Source organism: Podarcis cretensis (assembly GCF_951804945.1).
Source record: "Podarcis cretensis genome assembly, chromosome: 8".
Taxonomy (NCBI): domain Eukaryota; kingdom Metazoa; phylum Chordata; class Lepidosauria; order Squamata; family Lacertidae; genus Podarcis; species Podarcis cretensis.
The window spans coordinates 62,774,954-62,797,961 of NC_137177.1; the positions used below are offsets into that span (position 1 = coordinate 62,774,954).

Consider the following 23,008-nt stretch of genomic DNA (forward strand, 5'->3'; position numbering starts at 1 on the left):
CTTCCTGATCCCTCTGATATCGCCTCTTGCATCCATTGGGTGGAATTCAACATAGCGTTAAGGAGTTCATTTTGTCAGCACAGTAAATTCTGCTTATCTGATAGAACATTCTTCCCTATTCTCCTCCCACCCCCTGCATGGTGTTCTGGGGGGTCTTCCCAACTCTCCAGGGAAGATTTTTTTTGTGCACAAGGGGAGGAAAACCCTGTTGTACTAATGAGAGTTCTTGTGCTGGCCTCCACTAGTGGGCAGGTGAGTTGAGTCTGGTACATAGTCTTTTTTCCCAGTGGCTGTCACCTTCCCAGTCTTGGCTGCCATCCTGTTTTACGACACTCTGCATTGAGGGGCCCCCACGTCATTACTAAAAATAACAACTTCATGTAAACCAGTCTGACGGCACCCATAAATTGCTTATGATGTATGTTTGCATGTGACCCTCAATCTAAAGACTTTATTTGTGGCAATTATTTATGCCCCACATTTCAGGATATAAATCTTTTCCAAGGTGGGGCTTACAATTAAATTATATATTGGAAGAACACTACCATCAATATTAACATATTAAAAAGTCATCGTATGTAACAGTTGCAAGTACCACCTGGCTTGGGTGGTGGCAGCAGCTACTGAGAAGCTGTGTAAGGTGCAGGGGCAGTAGTAGGAGAGGAGCAAGAGGTTTGATAGGCAAATCCATTGGAAACTGCTGAAAGTCCTGAGCTGGTCTTTGTTCATCCTTCCTTAGTTTTCATTCAAGTTCAGATGGTATACATAATGAGCAGATCTGACTTAACACACTAGTACACAGTGTGTTCAAGGTGTTGCAATCAGTATATAGGGCCTTTTAACAGCTTGGGACAAGTTTACTTGCCGAATTACCTTAACCACCCACTCGGCAGCTTCGATCATCAACTGGCACTGTTGCAGGTGCCACATAATAAGTAATTCCACAGTTGTTAGAAATGGACATTTTAGTGTGGCAGCACCTGTACTTTGGAACTCCCTGCCTATTGACACCAGGCAGACATTTTTGCTGTAGTCTTTTTAGTGTATTCTTGTTTAGGCAAGACTATCCAGAAATGTAGAAATTCACATATGTTTCAATCTCTTTTTAGCTTACCATTTATTTTAAACTGCATTTTATTTACAATTTTAATTGTTTGCATTTTGTAAATCACTTAGAGGTCTTATGAGAAGCAAGCAGTATATATAAATTTTGTTAAATAAAAAAAAGTACTGTAATAAATTGATGTTCTGTGGTTCACGGTGCACTTTATTGGTTTTTAAGCAATCACTAGACACTCTCCTCTCCCTCCTACAATGTAGCTAGGATTGCCACATCCATAGCTTTATATATAGCTTGAGGTATTAACCCACATTAAATATTTTACACTATTCATGTTAAAAACTTTAGAATGACGTTAGTGCAAGTAAGTTATCATGGCATCAAAATAATAAATAATTCTGTTCTATGGTTAATGAGGACCTGTTTGGGACAATAACATCTCCTGCAAAGAAGCAGCTTATTAGTCTGTTTTTGTTTTTCACAATATAGATTGTATTTATCTTCAAATAAATACTTAAGAGGTATTTCCGTTTAAGTTATGGATTCTGTGAATACCTGTGATCTCAGATTCTGAAGTGAATTTATTTCAGTCTTGAGGATAATGCCCCAAAGAAATAGCAAGTTTGTGAACATTGGGTTTTCTGAAATGCTAGTCCAATTCAGAGCAGACCATTTTAAGGTAATTGACATGTAGGTTCATTGATCTGAGTTAACACTTTGTTGGATACAATCCATTATCACCAAATCTACATGTAAAAGTTGTGATGTACGCTTCAATCACAAATACATTCACTAGGGAGTAAGTCTTATTGGAAGTAGGTGGGACCACTTCTGAGTATACATGAGGAATTTTGTTTTTTAAAAAATATTTATTAAGATTTTCCAAATACAAAAATGCAAAAGTAATAAACAATATAACATATATCATAACATATTATCAAAACTTCTTTGGATTCCCTCACGTCTCCCGCTCCCACTTGCATCATTACAAAACTTTTTCCAGCAATTTATCAACTTATTTACATTCTTAAGTCTTATTCATTTAATTTAGTCTGATAATTCTCCAAAAAAAATTATATTTTCCTCAATCTCATTTATCATTCAAATTACGTCTAATTTAGTGGTGCTCAATTGTTTATGATCTGGCATCCTTCTTAACATTCAAACCAAATTACAGTGTTTTTGTAAATAAATCCTGAATTTCTTCCAGTCTTCTTCAACCCTCTCCTCTCCCAGGTCTCGGATTCTGCCGGTCATCTCTGCCAATTCCATATAGTCTATCAGTTGCATCTGCCATTCTTCCAGTGTGGGTAGATCTTGGGTTTTCCAATGCTTGGCGATGAGTATCCTTGCTGCCGTTGTTGCATACAGGAAAAAAGTTCTGTCCTTCTTTATCACCCTCTGGCCGACAATACCCAGGAGGAAGGCCTCTGGTTTCTTAGGGAAAGTATGCTTAAATACCTTTTTTCAGCTCATTATATATCATTTCCCAGAAAGCCTTCACTCTAGGGCAAGTCCACCAGAGGTGAAAGAATGTTCCTTCAGCTTCTTTACACTTCCAACATTTATTATCAGACACATGGTATATCTTTGCAAGCTTGACTGGGGTCATGTACCACCTGTATATCATTTTCATTACATTTTCCTTCAAAGCATTACATGCAGTGAAGTTCAACCCAGTGGTCCACAACCTTTCCCAGTCTTCAAACATAATATTATACCCAATATCCTGTGCCCACTTTATCATAGCCGATTTAACCATTTCATCTTGTGTGTTCCATTTTAACAGCAAGTTATACATTCTTGAAAGTACCTTAGTCTTAGGTTCTAACAATTCTGTTTCCAATTTCGATTTATCCACCTGGAACCCTAACTTTTTGTCATTTTTAAAAACTTCTTTAATCTGAGCGTAGTGTAACCAGTCTCGCACTTTATCCTTCATTTTCTCCAAACTCTGCAATTTCCAGTTGTCTCCATCTTTTTCTAGTATTTCCCCATATTTTGGCCATTTGGCCTCCATATTGGGTCTTTTTCGGGCCTTAGCTTCCAGAGGTGATAGCCACCTTGGAGTTTTATTTTCCAATAAGTCTTTATATTTTGTCCAGACATTAAACACTGCCTTTCTGACAATATGGTTCTTAAAGGCCTTATTGATCTTAACCTTGTCATACCATAAGTATGCATGCCAACCAAAAGCATTGTTGAAACCTTCCAAATCCAGTACGTCAGTGTCCTCGAGAAGTAGCCAGTCTTTTAGCCAGCAGAAAGCTGCGGCCTCATAGTACAACTTTAGGTCTGGCAGGGCAAAGCCCCCTCTTTCTTTCACATCGGTTAGTATCTTAAACTTAATTCTGGGCTTTTTGCCCTGCCAGACAAACTTAGATATATCTCTCTGCCACTTCCGGAAGCACTCCGTCTTGTCCACAATCTGCAGTGTTTGAAACAAAAACAACATTTTTGGCAATACATTCATCTTGATAGCAGCAATTCGGCCTATCAAAGAAAGTTTCAATTTTGTCCAACTGTCTAAATCTCTCTTAATTTCTGACCAACATACATGAGGAATTTTGATGTTAATTTGCACCATTAAGTTACTTCCATATGTGAAGTGCAACAGGAATAAAATGTGTATTCATTTATACTGCTGTCTCTCTGTTTGTGAATGAGAATATTTTTCAGAATTTAGCCAATTTCACATGCAGATGGCACTTGTGCAGTTTAATGGAAAACATGATTCACGATAGCAGATTGTACAAATTCAGGGTGAAACAGTGAATTTAACTGAAAATCCTTCTGAGGATAAGTATTTTGAATGAACACGTAATTCCATTATCCTGTATCCAACATTCTCTGTCCAGAAGTGCAAGGGCTTTTGTGCTAGGATGAGTTTTAACATTGCACCACAGAGGAATCTAATGCAACAGTTGTGCTGGTGGGAATTCATTGTGCAACAGATTGCACAAACTCTCTGCTGGAGTGACTTTGACTTAGTGCTGCATTGAATACAACCCGGTGTGTGGGAAAGTGGAAATATCTGTGCAAGTAAAGAAGAGGTTTTACATAGCCTTAGTTCAGTTAAATGAAACAGAAGGCACAGCATCACTTGTTCTGTAGAAGTCTGGTTCTCAGCCTTCATTATTCAAAGGGAAACATGGCTTCACAGAGGCATAATACAGAGACACACTTGCCACATGGATCCTTCAAGTTGCAATAATTCTTGCCTGCTTTTGGAGAACCTTCATGCCAGGAGATAAAAAATGGAAAACCTTTAAACCAAACATGTAGGTTCAAATGGAGAGACAAAAGGAGAGGAAAAGGAACTAAAAGTGTAGATTTAACCAGGCTTAAACTGAATTAGACTTCTGTGCTCCCAAAGAAAGCTACATAGCACTTAATCCCTTTAATCACTTCTAATTGGAATCTACTTAGAATCTAGTTCACACTTGCTGATGTTTGCATTCTGTCATGAGCTGAGTTATTTGGGAGTGCAAGCTGGACAGATATATCCCTCTTGAAATTGGACCCTCTTACTAGAATTGAGAGAAGCTAGAGTGACAGGGCATTTCAGCCTTAACAACAAAGCATTGAGGGGGGAATGTAGGGAACTACATGTGAGTTTAGGAATCAACAGGGTAAGGGGGCCAAATAAAAAAGTCCCCTCCCCCTGCTACAGTAATCTTAAAAGCAACCACCACAACAGGTTAGCTTTTAAAAGAAAAGAAAAAAAGCCTTCCTGTTGTTATATAACAATGTTATAGGGTAGTTCTATGCTGACCAATGTAACATTTGTAAACTTCTTTACATAATATTTTGTGTTTCAGTTAAAATCATTTAGCTTCAGTTAACATATACCGGTAACGCAGAAGTATGCCGTAGGAAGTTTAGACGCTTCATTCTTAATTGCATTTTAAAAGATGTGACTAATGTAACAGTTTTACACCATCAAGAATTTATCTGTAACTTGGATATTTGTTTTCTATAAAAGTATGAATCAATTTTTCTCCATCTGCAATTGGCATTCAGAGCAAACGTTTCATGGGCAAGTGTCAAATGTATCGTAATGGTTATTGGAAACTGTGTTGAAAAGCCTTTCTGGCAAGTTATGTGTGGACAATATAATGTGACCAATGTAACATGCGGAAAAAAACACCCAGAAATAAATGCCCCCAATGCAAGACCCTGTGCATGCATTCACAAGTTGCTGATCAGTATCAAGGCCATGTGGGAAGTTGCAGTGTTCACTACAATAATCTAATGCTTCTTCTTTTTTCATCCCAACATTGATCAATTGCAGGAAAGACAAATGTCACAGAAGCCCCCATTTTAAAAAAAAGGTGATTTCATGCCAATGAATATCACTTTTTCTTTTCATTTTCCCAGTCTCAAACTCAACAATAACAAAGTTGCCAACTAACACCAGCACTTCGGTGTGGCTGCTTCTCCTTCTGCACTTTAATTCAGCCTTACTATGTTTCTCATTTTTCTGTGTATTTCTGGTGTTTATTTTACAGTACGTTAACATTCATTTACATTTTGTGTTCAGGACTGCCTGCAGCTTTTTACAGGGTTGCACTGTTACCTGAGGCAAGGCATAAGAACTTCAGCTCCTGAGATTAATTTTTGTATCTCTAGATTAGGAGTGGGGAACCTCCAGCCCATGGGCCAATCCTGATGTCATACATGTAAAGGTGGAGCTTGACCAAAAGGGCAGGGCTTGCCCAGCCAGCTGGTTGGTAAGAGTGCTGCACAAAGCAGGTGTTTAGCACCAAACAGGATTATATACTATTGTTGTTGTGATTACAAAGGGAGAATTATCCTGTTGAGTTCAGGAGCATCAGAGAACCTTTTACAGGTTGTGTTCAAACTGCCTAGTTGAAGTGTCCAGTGCCCTCAGTTCTCTGCTATATAAATAAAATGACTAGTATCCTAATAACTTTATTTTAATCTTGGACTATCTCATCATTCTTTCATGAATGCTATTTTATTGATTGCTATTAGCCCTGCTAACTAAATGAAAAGCCCAGCTCTAGAGGTAGTATGCCTTTGAATATGCATCGTGAGGAGAAAAACAATGGGGACAGCTATAATTATGAATTATAATTGTATTTCACCTTTTCTACAATGAGCTGAGGGTGGTAATTATGGATTTGGGGTGGGGTTATTCCTCTTTATCCTCTCACAATCCTTTTGCTTCAACACTCTGCATCTCATTGTTGCAAGCAGGATGGGAGACCAGATGGGTCTTTGGTCTGATCCATCAGGGCTGCTGTTAATTTTTCATGATGAAGAGAAACTAACACCAGCAGGTAAAAACATGGATTTTGGGTAAATCACACTGTTGTCATTAAAAATGAGCAAGTCAAAACCCTGCCCATCAAACCAAGACCGACTTCATAATTGGGTATCCTCAGCATCATCAGAAATAAAAAGTGCTTTGGGAATAGGATGTAATTCAAAGTGAAGCCTTTGCAAGACATGACCTGGCATCTTGCCTTTTGAAAAGCTTTTGCAGGAATATGAGGTAGCATCTCTTCCAGAAAACCAGATTTTATGTCACTTTTCATACTGGAAATAACTATGAGTTGGGATCAAATATATACAGTTTTGGATTCAGTTGCTGCTTCTTCTTTGGTGATCACTTGTAGCAGAGTAAGATTGTCTTCCATAAACACGGTTTTAACAATGAGTCCGTAAGTGACTGTAGAGGCCAATTCTGGACGCACATGTCCTTCCACAGTGGGGACATTGGTTTCCACACGGGAGTTGATCATGGTGTGGATTTGCCTCTTAGCACGTTTCTCCCTTGCGTCCTGAGTTCCAGTGTCTTCAAAGCCCATGACACCTTTGGTAGAGGCTGTTCTCCAACTGGAGCGCTCACAGGCCTGTGTTTCCCAGTTGTCAGTGTTTATATTACATTTTTAAAGATTTGCCTTGAGACAGTCTTTAAACCTCTTTTGTTGACCACCAGCATTATGCTTTCCATTTTTAAGTTCAGAATAGAGTAGTTGCTTTGGAAGACGATCATCAGGCATCCACACAACATGACCAGTCCAACGAAGCTGATGTTGAAGAATCATTGCTTCAACACTGGTGATCTTTGCTTCTTCCAGGAGACTGATATTAGTTCACCTGTCTTCCCAAGTGATATGTAAATTTTTTTGGAGACACCGTTGATGGACTCTTTCGAGGAGTTGGAGATGGCATTTATAAGTGGTCCATGTTTCACAAGCATACAGTAAGGTTGGTAGTACAACCAAGCATTTTGGTTTCCCTGTGAATGTCCCGGTCCTCAAACACTCTGCACTTCAACTGGGAGAAAGCCGTACTCACAGAGCTCAGGTGATGCTGAATTTTGGCATCAATGTTAGCCCTTGTGGAAAGATAACTGCCTAGGTAGGAGAAGTGATTGACATTTTCCAACGTTACATCACTGATTTGGATCTGTGGCGCTACAGAGGGGTTATTTTGTACTTGTTGGTGCAGCACTTTGGTTTTTTGGATGCTGAGTGATAGGCCAAGCTTTTCGTAAGCTTTTGCAAAGATATTTAGGATGGTTTGGAGGTCATCCTCTGAGTGTGCGCACACTACGTTGTCATCAGCATACTGAAGCTCTATGATGGAACCTTACTCTTTGCTTTCAGCCTGCTCAGATTGAAGAGCTTTCAATCTGTTTAATATATGATTTCTGCTCCAATGGGGAGTTTCCCTTCGACAAAGTGTAGGATCATGGCAATGAAAATAATGAATAGATTTGGGGCAATAACACAACCCTGTTTAACACCAGATCCCACTGTGAATGGTTCACTTTGCTAATGATTCAGTTGCACTTAGCAGTTGTCATGCCAAGTTGTATCTTGTATTTGAAGCAGAGTAAATAAGGTGACTCATTCAAAACAGTAATGCTTTGTTTTGTTTTTACACCCCAAACACTTTTTATATTGGGGAAAAAATATATATTCATGGTAGTGAAAAGTAACAGATAACTTGTGGGTTTTCTTGCCTCTTTTATCTTTGAAAATGTAAAATGTACAAAGCAGCTAATTGATTAAATGTATTTATTTGGAAAAGCACATACAGTGGTGAAAGCCTTCAGACATCCATGGCATTTCTAATCAGAGATGGTACATCACCCTCTGTTTCTCTCCACCAGCCTGGTCACTCACCTGCAAGCAGTTCCCTCTTGCCTCTGGTTTGCCAGACTGGTGCTTACACATGAAGCTGTGTTCGGGTTCCAGACAGATAATTGTTTTGCAATGTGCTCAGCTTCCTATGTGTGTGAAGAGCACAAGCTGTTTTGTGCCCTGCCATCTGAATTATGGTCTCCTAAGATTTTGCGTTTATATCAGTGGTGGTATGCTGTGGTTGGGTGCCAAACTATGCCATAGCTTGTGCTTTGTTGTGGTGATGTGGGCAGGAGCAATGCTGCAAAAGAAGCTATTCACCTGTCTGGCTGAAGTCAATAGAAATTCCTTGCAATCTGGGGGCTGGTGTTGGACCACTGGTGAATACAACTGGTCTTACATTGTGCTACAAAGGTTGCACTTTTCCCCCCAATCCAAGTACTAACTGAACCCAATCTTGCCTGGTGCCCAAAATTGGGTGTGTTGTAAAGCTTGTATTCTTTTTCATTACTAGATGACTGGCTGGCTCTTGCAACTTAAACTTATGTTAAATTTTAGGCTATTCATCTGTTAAGCTGCTAGCAAGAAATACTACATGCTCCTGGCTGCTCTTGACTTTTTTGGGAGGAAGGATGGGATAGCAATTTTTTAAATTAATAGTAATATTTGGAGTAATGATCCTATGGTTTGCACTCACTTTGTATGCTGTGCTTTCCTTCAATGTACTAACTGTTGATTTTCCAGTTTACAACTTCCTGTAACTTAGTTCTTCAGGCTTTCTGGAGTTGAGTAAGGATTGAATACTCTGCTTTAGATCTTTTCTTAGAACATTTTTGCACATTTGAATATGTATTGGACATAAAGTCACTGGGATTACTAAGTGATGTAAGCAGCCTTCTTGGTAATGAATTGTTTGCAAGCTTTTGTGAGTTGACGTCCCGAGGTTACAGCGACCCTACAGACAGCTGGTAGCTTAACAAATCAGCTACTTTAGTTGATGTTGATCACAACCTTTGATTTTGTAAACAGGGATCACTGAGGAATCTCTGGAGTAATATAATGAGGATCCTTGGCTTTAATGCCTGCAGACATCCTAAAATGAAATTATTATTAAAAAAAAATTTGGGTCAATTCTTCTTGTTTTTTAAATGTAACAATCTTAAATTTGTTAGACTAAGTCAGGCAGTGTCTTAGTTATGATGTCTGATATTGCTCTCTCTTCATATGAAGTATATTAATTATAACCGTCCATGGCTGGACACTTACTTATATTCAACTTACAGAACTTTTTTAAAAAATGAGTTTCTCTGAGAGATTAGGATATCATTGTCAAATAATTGCATTTCTCTTAGACTTGTCATGATTTTCTCCTAGTTTGGGGAAGTGGTCAGGAAAATTTATTCCAGTTCATTGGTGTAATATGAGAATATATTTTCCCTATACAATAGAAGGAATTCTGTCCCTAAGAACCAAACCATCATATCCTCAAAGTCTATGTTCTAGTTTGATTTGGTCTTTATTTTGACACTTCTAATACAGCTTCTGTTTTAGATAGAATTGATTTTGATTTAATACAATGGCTTTGCATTTTTAAATTTCTCACAGGTATTGTTTTTGCAATTCCTGACCGTCAGTACTTACCTCACATCTCTGAGAAGATCCCACAGCCAGGAGAAATATCTGTTGATGTTGGACTAACCTGGTAAGAAGTGCTTTAAAAGACTCTCTTATTTTATGAATGAATGTCCCCAAGTTAATGCCTAGAACCTTTGCATGGTGCGTGTATATTGAAAGAAAAACTGGTTTAATATTAACTGGTTTAGTATTATAAAATCTTCTTGCATATTGTCAAATTTGAGCTTCAACTCAAAATCCATTTTGACTCTTCCACTTCCGAAGACAAACTAAGTGGTTAGATGGAAGGCTCATTTTCTATTACTCTGAACTTCTTACCCATAGGGTGGAGCCTTGAAGTGGCAGTGAGGCCAAAGAAGCATTAATGGGCTCAGGTGGCTGAAGGCCTGATGGAATTATTTGTTTTGTGACTGGGTTCTCTCCATGGTCCTGAAATACCTGCCTCCACCTTCCCTTGTCTTCTGGAAACCCACTCCCGCCAGTCAGTTTTTCTGCCTGTTTCCACCCCCACCCCCCAACTGCTCAGCTGGTCAGCATCTCCTTGAGTTGCCCACAAGCTGTGCTTTCCCACTGGAATGGGTTGTTCTCCATGCTTCACACATTAGTACTGTAATTCAAGTAGGGCCTCAGAGTAAACTTGGGCTATCATTGTCATAACTGGGGATGCTAATGAAACTGGGATCTCTGGACACCACGCTTAGAGTATACAAGGGACAACAATGATCCAATGAAGGGCTTAGCCCACTTATGACTCTCCTAGGTCTGTGTATAGCTATCATGATGCTGTTGGTGTGTGCCAGCATCTGAAAACTTTGTCAGGTTCACACCTGGCTAGCAAGGGATCATTTCCTCCCTGCTTCCCCTTTGCTTACCCATATGGCTTTGAATGGCAACACACACAGTCATGTGGGCCAACAAGTATTGTTCAGACTAGAGTCCTCTTGGACATGCTAGCTTTAGTTTCTTAGTCACATAGAAGCTGTAGCTTCAATATATAAGAAAGACACCCTGGACCTTCCATGAGGTTTTGCTTGGATCTGGGACCCACCACCAGTATTTTCCACAGAATCATCAGGGGGAGGGACAGCAGGAAGAGCCTAATCTAGTGGGTTGGACTCGATGGCACTTGTGGTCTCTTCCAACTCTATGATTCTATGATTCTCCAGGACCTGAGAAGGGAATCTGCTTTTATATGCAGAAGGACCTGGTTCAATTTCCAGCATCTCCAGGTGGGGCTAGGATAAATTCCAGCTTGAAACCCTGGAGAGCTCCTGCCAGTCTGGGTAAACTATACTGAGCAAGATGGATTGATGATCTGAACTGGTACAAGGCAGCTTGCTTTGTTCCTAAGACATTGCTGTGCATGCTTAGATATTTCCGCACCATAGGTGCTTATGGGCTGATAATTGTTTTCTCCCAATCCTAGTCAAGCCTTCTCCAAGGCTCAGGATAAGCCTCTCAGTTATATTCTCCACAATGCCAAGATGCCTAGGAATGCCTCAAGGCCTCTCTGACAGGGCACCCTAATGACACCCTCAGTTTGCCAGGGGCCAATTCGTGTCTAATTCAGATTCTGCAATGGTGTCTGTAATAATTATGAGGTGGAACTATAATTCATTTTAGAATCACCTATGTTAATTCAGAAAGAACCAGCAGGTTCTGCCCATATTAGTAAAGCTACTCAAGGTACATTTTGGTAGAAGAATAGGATGAAAATACATGCATTATCTTTTTTTATAGCTAATATCCATATTGGGGTTCTTGAAGGACTGGCTTAAGTTTTTAAACTTACTCTGGAATAATTACAGAATGTGGGCAAATCTGTAAACAAGGCTAATGTGGATTATATATATGTGGATTAGGCACATACCTCATAATATGTCCACTCTTAGTATTATTAATAATGATTTTTTTAAAAAAGAAATTTTACCTGGAAAAGGCCTCTGTTGCATACAGAATTAAGTACTTGGTGTTATTGTGTGGTTTTCTTTTCTTGCATAAAGAAAATGGGACGATTGAGCCAGATCCCATAAAACAAGCATATAATGTTGGGGTTCCCGGCAGTCCATATTTGATCCTGCTGAGGTGCTGAAATGTATCTACATAAAATTATCTTTACTTGTAATTAGCAAAATCTACCTTTCGTTTTGACCATATTTCTTAGAGATCATCCCATAAACCATTTAAACTGATAGCGATATTAGATGCCAAGAAATTAATTTCACACAGTATACTTTTTTTTAAAAAAATGTGACTTTATCTTGTTTCAAGAAGTGCTTACTTTTTGATTTTTGTGGATATTACCAAGAGAGGATTACTTTTATTTTGGTTTCCCCCTTTTTCTTTCTCCCCACAACAGTTATATTAGAAATTTGCTGTTTTATTCTTACCTTCTTAGTAAAAATCCTTTTATCACACAATGGGTAATTTATATCCATTACCAACCCTTTCAATCCTTTTCAGTGGGGCTGTCACTGCCTTTGGCATAGTAATGATTAATGTGATCTAATAATAGTGTGCCATTATATTACCTTAGTAAAACATGTACCAACAGCCTATTCAGATCTACCAAATTCATAGCTTCCTATAATATTTTTGTTGAAAGACAGGATTACTATTTTTCAAAGCTGAATTTTCCCCCCGTTAACATATTTAATGAAATTCACAATTCTTTGCCATAGCAATCTTTTTTTTTTTTTTTTTTTTTTGTATGCATTTTGCCTCAGTGGGGGAAGGTTGTACCTTTGTGGATTATGATTTGTTAGGTGAATCCTTTGACACACAGGGAAAAATACTGGAGGTAGTGTATCTTCTTCATTAAAGATTCCCCCCTCTTTTTTCTAAAAAAAAAAAACAAACCAAAACACACACATTTGCTTAAGATAATTTAACTAGATTTTCAAAGGATAAATGTTAATAGTTGAAATGTTACCTTTATTTCTCTGTATGTTTGAATGGGTAATTAAAAACAAGTTTCAAAATGTAAGGGATATTCTGGACTTTGGATGCCTGTCTGGGAAGTTCTTTTGACAGAGAAGTATTTTAAAGCTAAAAACAAACAAACAAACAAACAAACAAACAAACAAACACAAACACATCTTAATATATGTGTAACAAATGAAACCTTTATCATACACAGGTTCATGCTGTGATAGGCAAGCTGTTCTTATGGATGTTGTGACTCACATGTATGTATTCAGATGAGCACTCATGTGCACACACCAAGAAACAATGAGCTGGTTCACACATAAGGGTAACCCATTGTCTGAAACAAGGAATAGTTTACTGCGAATGAGCAGCAGAGCAGGCACAATTGAGTGTGTGCATCAGACTGCTGCTCTTTTCTGGTAAGACAAGATTTCCCCACTCCCAGAATATGGCTTACTGTTATGTGCAAACAAAGCCACTGATTTCAAGAGTTTTCATTTATTGTATTTAGCAGTACAGTGGTACCTCAGGTTACATACGCTTCAGGTTACATACGCTTCAGGTTACAGACTCTGCTAACCCAGAAATAGTGCTTCAGGTTAAGAACTTTGCTTCAGGATGAGAACAGAAATCGTGCTCCGGTGGCGCGGCAGCAGCAGGAGGCCCCATTAGCTAAAGTGGTGCTTCAGGTTAAGAGCAGTTTCAGGTTAAGAACGGACCTCTGGAACGAATTAAGTACTTAACCCGAGGTACCACTGTATTTAGATACCGCTTGACTGCAGTAAAACCTTTAAGTGGTTTACAGAAAATAAAAACACAAATAAAATATAATTTAAAAACAGGTAGTTAGCTATGTTCAAATCTCTTCATAACCACATGTTTATCGGGTGAGCAAAAATGTTTCTCTCAGACAGAGATTTCCGTATAGAATATAAGAGTGTTGGGACACAGCCTCCTCATCAACACAACCTTCCCTCTTCTGAATTCCTGTTTTGGATTCCGTACCTTCCAGACCCTCATCTACTTAAATGGCTTAGGCCCCCAGATATCTGAAAAGCTGCCTCCTTCCCTGCAGACCCTCTTGGGTGCTGAGATCAGCAGAGAGGGCCCTCTTGGTAGTTCCTCCACCCTCAGAGACTGGGCTGTGTGGTGGTCCAGGATACTACCTTCTCCGTGGTGGCCCCTAAGCTGTGGAACTGCCTCCCCACAGAGGTGCATCTGGCACCTTCATTATACAGCTACTGGAGAATGCTGAAGATGCACCTCTTTGCCCTAGCTTTTGACGCTTGAGGTGTATATTTGTAGGCCCATTGTTATTTTGTGATTGTAGGTTGTTTTTAATATCGTATTTTGATGTTGTAATCTGCCCTGAGACCTCAGGGTGAAGGGCGGAGGAATGATGATAGCAATACTACTATTACAACTCCTCATCACTTCACTCTGCTTTGACAGAAGACGGAAGCAGCACAAACACTCTCCTTGGATTAGGGCGAGTCTTCCAAAGAGGTGCCTTGGGAACCACATTGACATTTGCATTTTTCGATTCTTCAATCCACTAGGCACTTTTTATTTACTGTAGGTGGTATTGCCTTTTTTACATTACTTCCTTAAGGCAACACATAGTTAGCTGAGAAAATAATATGAAGAACCTCTTTGCTGCAAAATGATATATCAAACAAAAGGGAAATGTTGCACACCTACTTGTGTGCACTGTTGTGTAAGAATCATAGAGAGAAGCTTGAGCTAATCATTCCCAACATGACATGTAATGGAACAATTACTGTAATTGAGAGATTTTTCAAACGAAGCCCTCAAATATAGCGTAGGATGCTGCGTATCACTGGGGTGGCATCTATCTTCCTTTTCATCTCTTTCTACAGTTCCTTGAGGTCCATTTTGAGTTTTGCTTGGTAATTTCCATGTTTGAGGCCTGCCCTAAATTCTGTCTTTGGTAATTATTTTCTTTACTATTTCCTGTTTGCAAGAGCTGTCTACCACACCAGCCTTTTCTACCCTACCCATTTAAAATCAAGGGAGGGTTTTCTAGCCTATCTCTAGCCCCATACCTTGCATCTGGTGTTAGACAGGGTATCCAGGTAAGAGTGGGTGGTCTCCACTTTGGCAAGACTCCTAAGCATTGGGGTTTGGGAGTGTTCCCCCTCCCTGAGCTACTGAGGACTGCTTCTTTGAATAAATACAACACAGGTATAGCTGCACAGCTGAATTTGACTGGAGTCATGGAATTCATTCATTGTCACAGGAGGCAGTGGTGGCCACCAACCTAGAAGGCTTTAAAAGAGGATTAGACAAATTCATGGAGGAGAGGGCTCTCAATGGCTACTAGCCACAATGGCTGTGCTCTGCTGCCACAGTTGGAGGCATCAGTGCTTCTGAATACTAGTTGCTGGAACCTGCAGGAGGAGAGGGTGCTCTTGTGCTTGAATCCTGCTTGCTGGTTTCCCACAGGCATCTGGTTGGCCACTGGATGCTGGACTAGATGGACCATTGGCTTGATCCAGCTGGCCTCTTCTTATGTTCTTACAGGACTGTGTTGTGTTAGACTAAACTGGAGATGGTTATAAGCAAAAGGGAAGGAAAAACAATATGCAGGTGGGAGATATACATGACTAACCAACTGAATGTTACCCATTTTTCTTGTCTCTCATGCATAAGATAATAATTACCTGTGTGACTCTAAACTTTGATGGAAACCTGCAAATGGACAGTGTCCTGTTTGAGGAAAAAATTATTTATCTATGTGAATTATATGAGTAACTGATCATGTCAAAGCTAATCAGGACAAAAGGACATGGATTGATATATAAACCTAAAAGACACATCATCACAGTTCTGCTTTTTAATCTGTGAGCGACATTTTTTCCCCAATGCCACAGCTGTATTTTAATAATAGGCACCAAGTGGTTGCTATGTGATACACCAACTGTGTTGTTTGTGAACTTTTGGCTACAGTATAAACCAAGCCCCCCTCCCCCCGGCTCCTTATCCTTTTAGTTTTCTGGGTCAGTTCATGTTATACAATGGAAACAATGATAATCTGAGTTGTAGGCAGAGAATGTTGGCTACGGCGTGCTAAGGAAGATGAAAGCTGTTTTTGTTGGACTGGATTCTAAATTTCACAAAATATAGAAATCCATATACTATTTTGAATATCTTATTTCTAAAGACTTCCTGTCCCTAAAGGCACTCTTGTATAAAATAATAGCTAATGATAGCTGTGCATTTGAATGTGGGTGGTGGGATGCAAAGTGTTCTGCTTCAAGAAGGCTTCTTCTTCTTCTGTATTAATCTAGGTCCAAATGTGTAGGAATTTCTTTTTCATGTTCAGGGTGGGGAAGTGTCTTCATGTACAGAGATTGTGTGCAGAGTATTTTCTGAATAACAGAAACTCCACGAGCATTTCAGATATAACTGCACAAACCAATGTGTGCACAAAGAAGTGGGGTAGAAGGTACAATGAATTTTCAGTTTGGGCCCATGCTGATCCATTTCAGATTGTATTAATTGAGTTGTATTAATTTACAAAGCCCTGAACAACTGAGGTCCAGGGTACTGCCTGAACCCTGAACCCTTATATCCCAACTCAGTCACTGAGATCGTCTGCAGGAGCACTGTTGATCATCCCCTGCGTGGATGAGGCTCATTTCATATTGACGTGAAAGCAAGCTTTAGGTGTTGTTGACCCAGTCCTGCGGAATAAATACTCTTCCAATAGAGATTCAGCAGGTGCTTTCTGTTTCAACCTTTAAATGTTTTTGTTGAATATTTTTCCATGCCGCTAGGCTTATGCAGACAATTAAGAAAACATCTGTAATAGTTAGCTGATGATCTGTGATTTAAAAATTTTATGTGATTTTTATTGTATAGATATAATTGTCATAAACAGCTTTGGTATTTTTTTTTAAAAATAAATAATTTGAGGTATACAAACATTTTTAAGTAGAATAAATAATAAATAAACAGATCCCAAACTTTCTGTGAGGTGAGGCCGTTTTGAAATGAATCCACATTAGACCTCCAAGCCTTGCTGCATCATAGCACTGTGCTGTAGAACCTAGAGGCATCAGCCCATGCTACAGCATTTGTGTGATGAATGGGGTTCCCTCCACCTCACTCCCTGCCCTATTTATGCTGTTTACCAGACATGGGAAAGAGGCAGCAGGCAAGCAAGAAGGATAACTGGAGTTTAAGGATGCATTGCAGCCAGGCAAAAACCCTCAAGGAGAGTGCAGGAGGCATGGTAAGGGGATTGTCTGCAAAGGGGATGTGACTTGGAGAAATTCCCCAGCAGAGAGGCCTGGACGGCCACTTCTGGCCTTTGGGCTTGAGATTCTCTTGACATTCTCCCTTCAGTGCACCATGGGCTTAGTGACAACACCATCCTGTATCAAGGCCTAATCCAACTTGTTCCAGAGTCTCCAAGTGTCCCTATTTTCCACGGACGGTCCTGGATTTAAAGAAGCCATCCTGGTTTCTGATTTGATCCTGGGATGCCCTGCTTTTGCTTAGGATGTGCCTATTTTCATCGGACAAAGGTTGGAGGGTATGTTGGTTCAGAGCTCAGGTTATTATTATTTATTAAATTTGTATACCATCCTTCATCCAAAGATCTCAGGGTGCTTCACAGCACAGAAATACGGAATACAAATACAAAATAGAAACAAGAATGATAACAAAAACAAAGCAAACCAATAGCATTTCCCTCCCACAAACACATTTAAAAGGAGTCCTAATCAGTTTTCCATATGCACAGAGATTACTGTACAAGTGATCTCAGAAGAATGAGCTGTAGGTCCACAAACGCAGCAGGGCTGGTCTACTACATTATGGACTAAATCAAAGATATGTATTTCTAAATGTATGGGGACCTCCAGTGAACCTAAACTGCTACTGCCGATTTGCATACTTTCAGTAAAAGCTGTGGTTGTTGGTGCCCATTGAGGCTGGTGGGGCAGAAGGAAGGGATACCTACAGTTTTAGGAACCAGAGCCAATGACAGATGGAGTCTAGAGCCAATGACAGGCAACACTGCCCTCTGATTTAATGTAGGTAAGAAGGCAGACTGGGGCTTGTGGGGCAGAGTCCCATTTACCCTTATGAACCAGCCTCCTCTGACTGCAGGGCACTTTTTTTTCACAGATAAGTCAGCTGCTTGTTCCTGATTGTAATGGAAGTGAGGGGAGACATGCCAAGTGAATACATCACCCAAACTCACACAATATAGTGAATTAGCTAGAGATTCTGCCTGTGAAAAGATTTGAGAATAAGATTTCTATTTTATATTTGAGAATAGGATTACTTTGCAAATGATAACTAAAAGCAAATTACTTTTGAGGCGATATTGTAGATTAAAGTACAAAAGGAAGGAACCAATATTAGCAGCAGAAGAAAAGGATGCTGTTAATGAGTAATAAAAATATAACTGGCCATTTGAAGCCCTTAGATAACCCCAGCCACCTAACATTTGCTGTTTATTGAACAATTATCTATTTCAATCATCTGGAATGATAATCCAACTGGAGGCTAAATAACCCTGCTGCAAAATGTAAAATACCTGGAAATTCACAAACTTGATCACATATGAGATTGGCAGCATTAAATGCCAAACAGCTAATTTAAATAAGGAACATCTGTACATTATTATTTGGGGGATTTATTTTATTTTTTGCCTGTCAGTTTGGAAATTTGAGGGTTTAATGAGCCACTGCACACAGATTTTTGTACTGCCTGCATGAACAGTCAATAGCAAATATTTAAATATATATATATGTATATAAATATGATAAACACACCAAAGCTTGGTGCAGAGGGCAGTGTGTGTGTGCATGCCTTGTATTAGATTTGAAGAAAAAGTAGGTATGTCAATACCAGCATTATATCCTAATAGTGGGAGTAACATGACAGTTCAAACACATAGTGAGAAGATTAAGATTTTGGTGCATGGTTCCGTGAATTTGTAAAATAACAATGTAATTTTCTTAATACTGCTTGCTGTGCCTCAGAATAATCCAATTTGGAACAATTTATTCTGAACAGGTATGGCAAAGAAAATAGGTGGTATATCATTACAAAACGTTGGAAAATGCATTAATTTTTATGAGTGAGTTATGAAGATCTACAACTTGGTCAGGACTTAGGATAAACATAATATTCCTTAATTAATCCATTATGGTATGGGACATATATGACACTTTTTATTGCTTTAAAAATGAAAGATGTTTTTTAAAAAGGAAATTGCTACTTCTCAAACTAAAAGGCTCTTTTCCTAAATCATAAAATTGTATCATCTAATTTGCCCAATAGTATTAATGAGACAAGCATGTAAATCCAGTGCTGAATTTTCACATAAAGGGTCATCCTCTTTTGCTATAAATACTAAATCATCCTATAATCCAAACTTTAAATTGACTTAGGGATGAAACTCAAATCAGATATGCAAGGCAAATACAAGGCCTTAAACCAAAGACTTAGGGAGGATGTTTCAGACAGAAGAAATTAAAGGTTCCTAGCCCACCATTTACTGAGCCTGTGCTTGCCGTGGTGCAGGCTGTCTATGGTATAAGCAGAGTGCAAACAAGAATACTGATTTGACTGGTGATGTATCTCTTTTATACCTTTATTAAGCCATGCCATCTAATTTTACTTTTGACCTGCTTTTAGGAAGTAACTAAGTCACTCTGTTTAGCACCTGCATGCTGCTAAATGCAAGAACCAAAGTAGCAAGCAGTTATACATTGTAGTTCAGTGGCAGAGCTCCAGACACTACTGGTGGGGAAAATACCTTTACAGCATCTGAAAGTGTAGACAGCTGGGTTGCCATATGTCCTCTTTTTCCAGGACATGTCCTCTTTTTCATGGGTAGAGTCATCATAGTGATCTATAGTTAAACGTAGAAGTCGGCAAATGTGTCCTCTTTTTTTGCTCTTCAAAATATGGCAACCTCTCCGAGATGGGAAACACTCAGTACGCAGCCCAGATGTATTGGAAGTAGGTCTTCTGCAAGAACGCCAAAGCTGAGGAGGGGGAATGTCTCAACAGACATGTGTTCGGAGTCCACACATTTTGTAGCTGCATTTTTGTGTTACGTACCATAGTAACAAAAAACAAAACAAGCCCCCCCCCCCGCTAACACACACACTGTTTAAAAGGCCATAGTTTGTTTAATTAGCCAACGGTCTGAGAGAAGAGGAATATTTTTAGCTGGTGCCTAAAGATATGTAACAAAGGTGCCAGACTAGCCTCCCTGGGGACACCATTACACAAGCAGGGAGCCACCTCAGAAAAGGCCTGTTTTTGTGTTGCCACCCTCAGGACCTCCTATGTAGGGGGCACATGAAGTAGTGCCTCAGATTATGATTGCAGGGTGGGAGTCAGTTCATATAGGGAGAGGCAGTCCTTGAGGTATTGCAGTCCTGAGCTATTTATAGGCTTTATAGGTCCAAACCAGCTCTTTGAATTTGGCCTGGAAACTAATTGGTAGGCAGTGCAGTTGGGTCAGGATTGGCATTATATGCTCCAACTGCTTTAATGGCTGTGTGAGAGGGCTTTCTGTGGGAATTAGTGTTCCTGATGTCCTTTGCAGTTAGAACAGATAAAGGGTGGTGGGAAGCTTAAATATATCTCCCTGTTTTCTTAGGAAGATGCTCTCTTTCTATGTGCGATTATGTATCATCTGGGCCACTCACTACTGGAAGACAGATGCCAACAGCTTTCCAGAGGGATAATGTGCCCTTAGCCTGAAAAATGTTTTCTACCCCTGGTGTAGACAGTACTGATCTAGATAGACTCAGCAGAAGGCAGCTTTCTGCATGTGTCTTCATCTTGTAAGCCCTACTCTGCCTGTAGGGATAGCTAGAGAGGATAGCCACCTGTTATATTGCAAGTGTGTATTTGGTGGGCTTCACTTGCACAATACTTTTTCCAGATTACTGAACAACCTGAAGTGAAATGCAGAGGCAGATCTCCCAAACAGTTCTAAGAATTCACCACATGTGCTTATGTCTGCCCTATTAGGTCTCTCTAAAGAAGAACCTGGTTTTTCAGAGGTGCATTTTGATATTGAAACCATGTAGGAGCAGATGTACAACATCAGCCCCAGACTTGAACGTTTCCTCTTTCCAAGGGTAGTTGAGCAGTCTTTGAAAGTGCCTGTTCAATGCTGAGCCCTGAATCCATTATTATGATCGAAATTTTATAACTTTAGGGTATCTCACTAATTTCCTTAAATTTGATCAGCTCTAATAGGATCTAGCTTTTGCTGTAGTGTATTAAAATAAGAATAGACTTAAGATGATACAAAGCCAAATGTCATTAGTGAAAAGAGAATCGAATTAGAGACTTTTTATTTTGCATTGAACACATTAAAGGCAACAGAAATCTGCAAAAATACAAAAGAAATGTATTCTCTTCCCACCCTCCAAACCCGCCCGCCGGATGTCTCAGCATTAAGGGAATGAGCATTCCTTTTCTCTCTGTGTCAGAGTCACCAGGTTGTTATTCCTTTTGTTTAGTTGCATAATAGAATGTGTTGCGGTGCATTATCCTCAGTTTGTGGAGCAGCCTACAAATACTGATTGCCGTTTGAGCTTGTTATGTGAAAGTATTGCTCTGTGGACTGAGTAAATGACCAACAGTGGACTATAATCTATGAAGCTGAGAGTGAAATTGCCAACTGGAGGTCATTTTTCAAACCAAGGGGCGATAGTTTTCTACTATAAACTGAATATTACAGTCAGTATATGTTTTATTAAACCATTTAGGAAACTTGGGAGCAGTTTCGTTTAAACCTAGTGCTTGATGTGGCTCAGAGAACAAGCCCAGGGCAGCTCGCAAAAGAGGCTTGTTACAATCCCTGTTTTACACACTCAATAATTATGAAGGTTCCAGGCATTAACAGCTCAGAGCGGAATCCTGCACATGATCTGTGTCTTGAGCACCCATTGAAGTAAGTGGGAATTCTCTGCCAAGCGCTCTCTCTCTCTCCACCTGGTAACTTGGAACGACTTAATTTCTGCAACTGAAGGATCTTTGTGGCCGATAGGCAGCACAGAATGAACTATAACTTAACATATAACATAATGTTTTTATTTGGTGCTTTCTGTTTTGATTGACAGATGCTAATATTAAAGAGCATGCGAGAAGTCTGTATGTATTGCCAGAAAGCTTTAAATATATTGTACAGTAAATAAACAGAGGCATGTGAAATGCCAGGGTAGAGTGAGGAGGAATATTCACACAGAACTATCAGTTCTCATGTGGAAAGGTAGAGGTGGAAACTATCACTTAGGGGGAAAACATTTGAAATATTCCACTAGTAAGGAATACAAGGAAAAGTGCTAATAGTTTACCTATCCCATTTGTGGACGTGACAAGTGCATTAGGTCAGAGGCAAGGCAACTGCGACCTTCCAAAGGTTGTTAGACTCCAACTTCCATTCTTCCTTATCATTGGCCATGCTGACTGGGGCTGATGGGAGCTGGAATCCAACAACATCAGGATGGCCACAGGCTTGCTATCCTAGCACTCTCCTTACAGAGCTACAATTCCCTCTTCCCTGGGAACTCTGGGAATAATTATCTAGGGAAACTGGGATCTTCTAACAACTCTCAGCACCCTTAATAAACTATACTTCCTAGGATTCTTTGGGGGAAGCTATGACTTTTTAAAGTGGTACAATACAATTTAAATGTACAGTGCAAATGGGACTAAAGTCATAAAACAAAACTATGTCACCTTAGACCTTTTCTGTGCTTGACTCAGTGTGGTGTACCGGATGTCTTTGTTACCTGAAAAGTCAGGTGCTTTTGGAGGAAACTGATTTTCTAGATCAATTTCAATTGGGGTTTTGGCCTGGTTTTGGCACAGAAACTGCTTCGGCCTCCCTGTATGATGATCTCTGTTGGGAGAGAGACAGGGGAAATATGCCCCAGTTAATTCTTTTCAACCTCTCTGTGGCTTTCAATACCATATTGAAATACCATATAATACCATATATTATATCCTTCTGGAGCGGCTGTTTGAGTTGGGGATGGGTGGCACTGCTTTGCTGTGGTTCCGGTCCTACTTGGATGGCCATTGCCAGACGGTGAGGCTTGGGGAGTGCTCTTTGGCCCTGTGCAGCCTTCAATGTGGGGTTCCTCAGGATTCAATTTTATCCCCTATGCTGTTTAACATCTACATGAAACAGCTGTGTGGAGTCATCCAGAGTTTTAGAGTACGTTGTCAGCAATATGCTGATGTCAGCTCT

At 39.7% G+C, this 23,008-nt stretch overlaps 1 protein-coding gene across 1 annotated transcript in view; it reads left to right on the plus strand.

The window, feature by feature from the left end:
• The window catches only part of ZNF536 (zinc finger protein 536), a 453,697-nt gene that overhangs the window by 72,672 nt on the left and 358,017 nt on the right, over window positions 1–23,008 (plus strand). The window contains exon 2 of the mRNA XM_079988707.1: window positions 9,787–9,883. The gene's annotated coding sequence lies outside the window, so the exon portion shown is untranslated. The remainder of the gene's footprint in view (window positions 1–9,786; window positions 9,884–23,008) is intronic.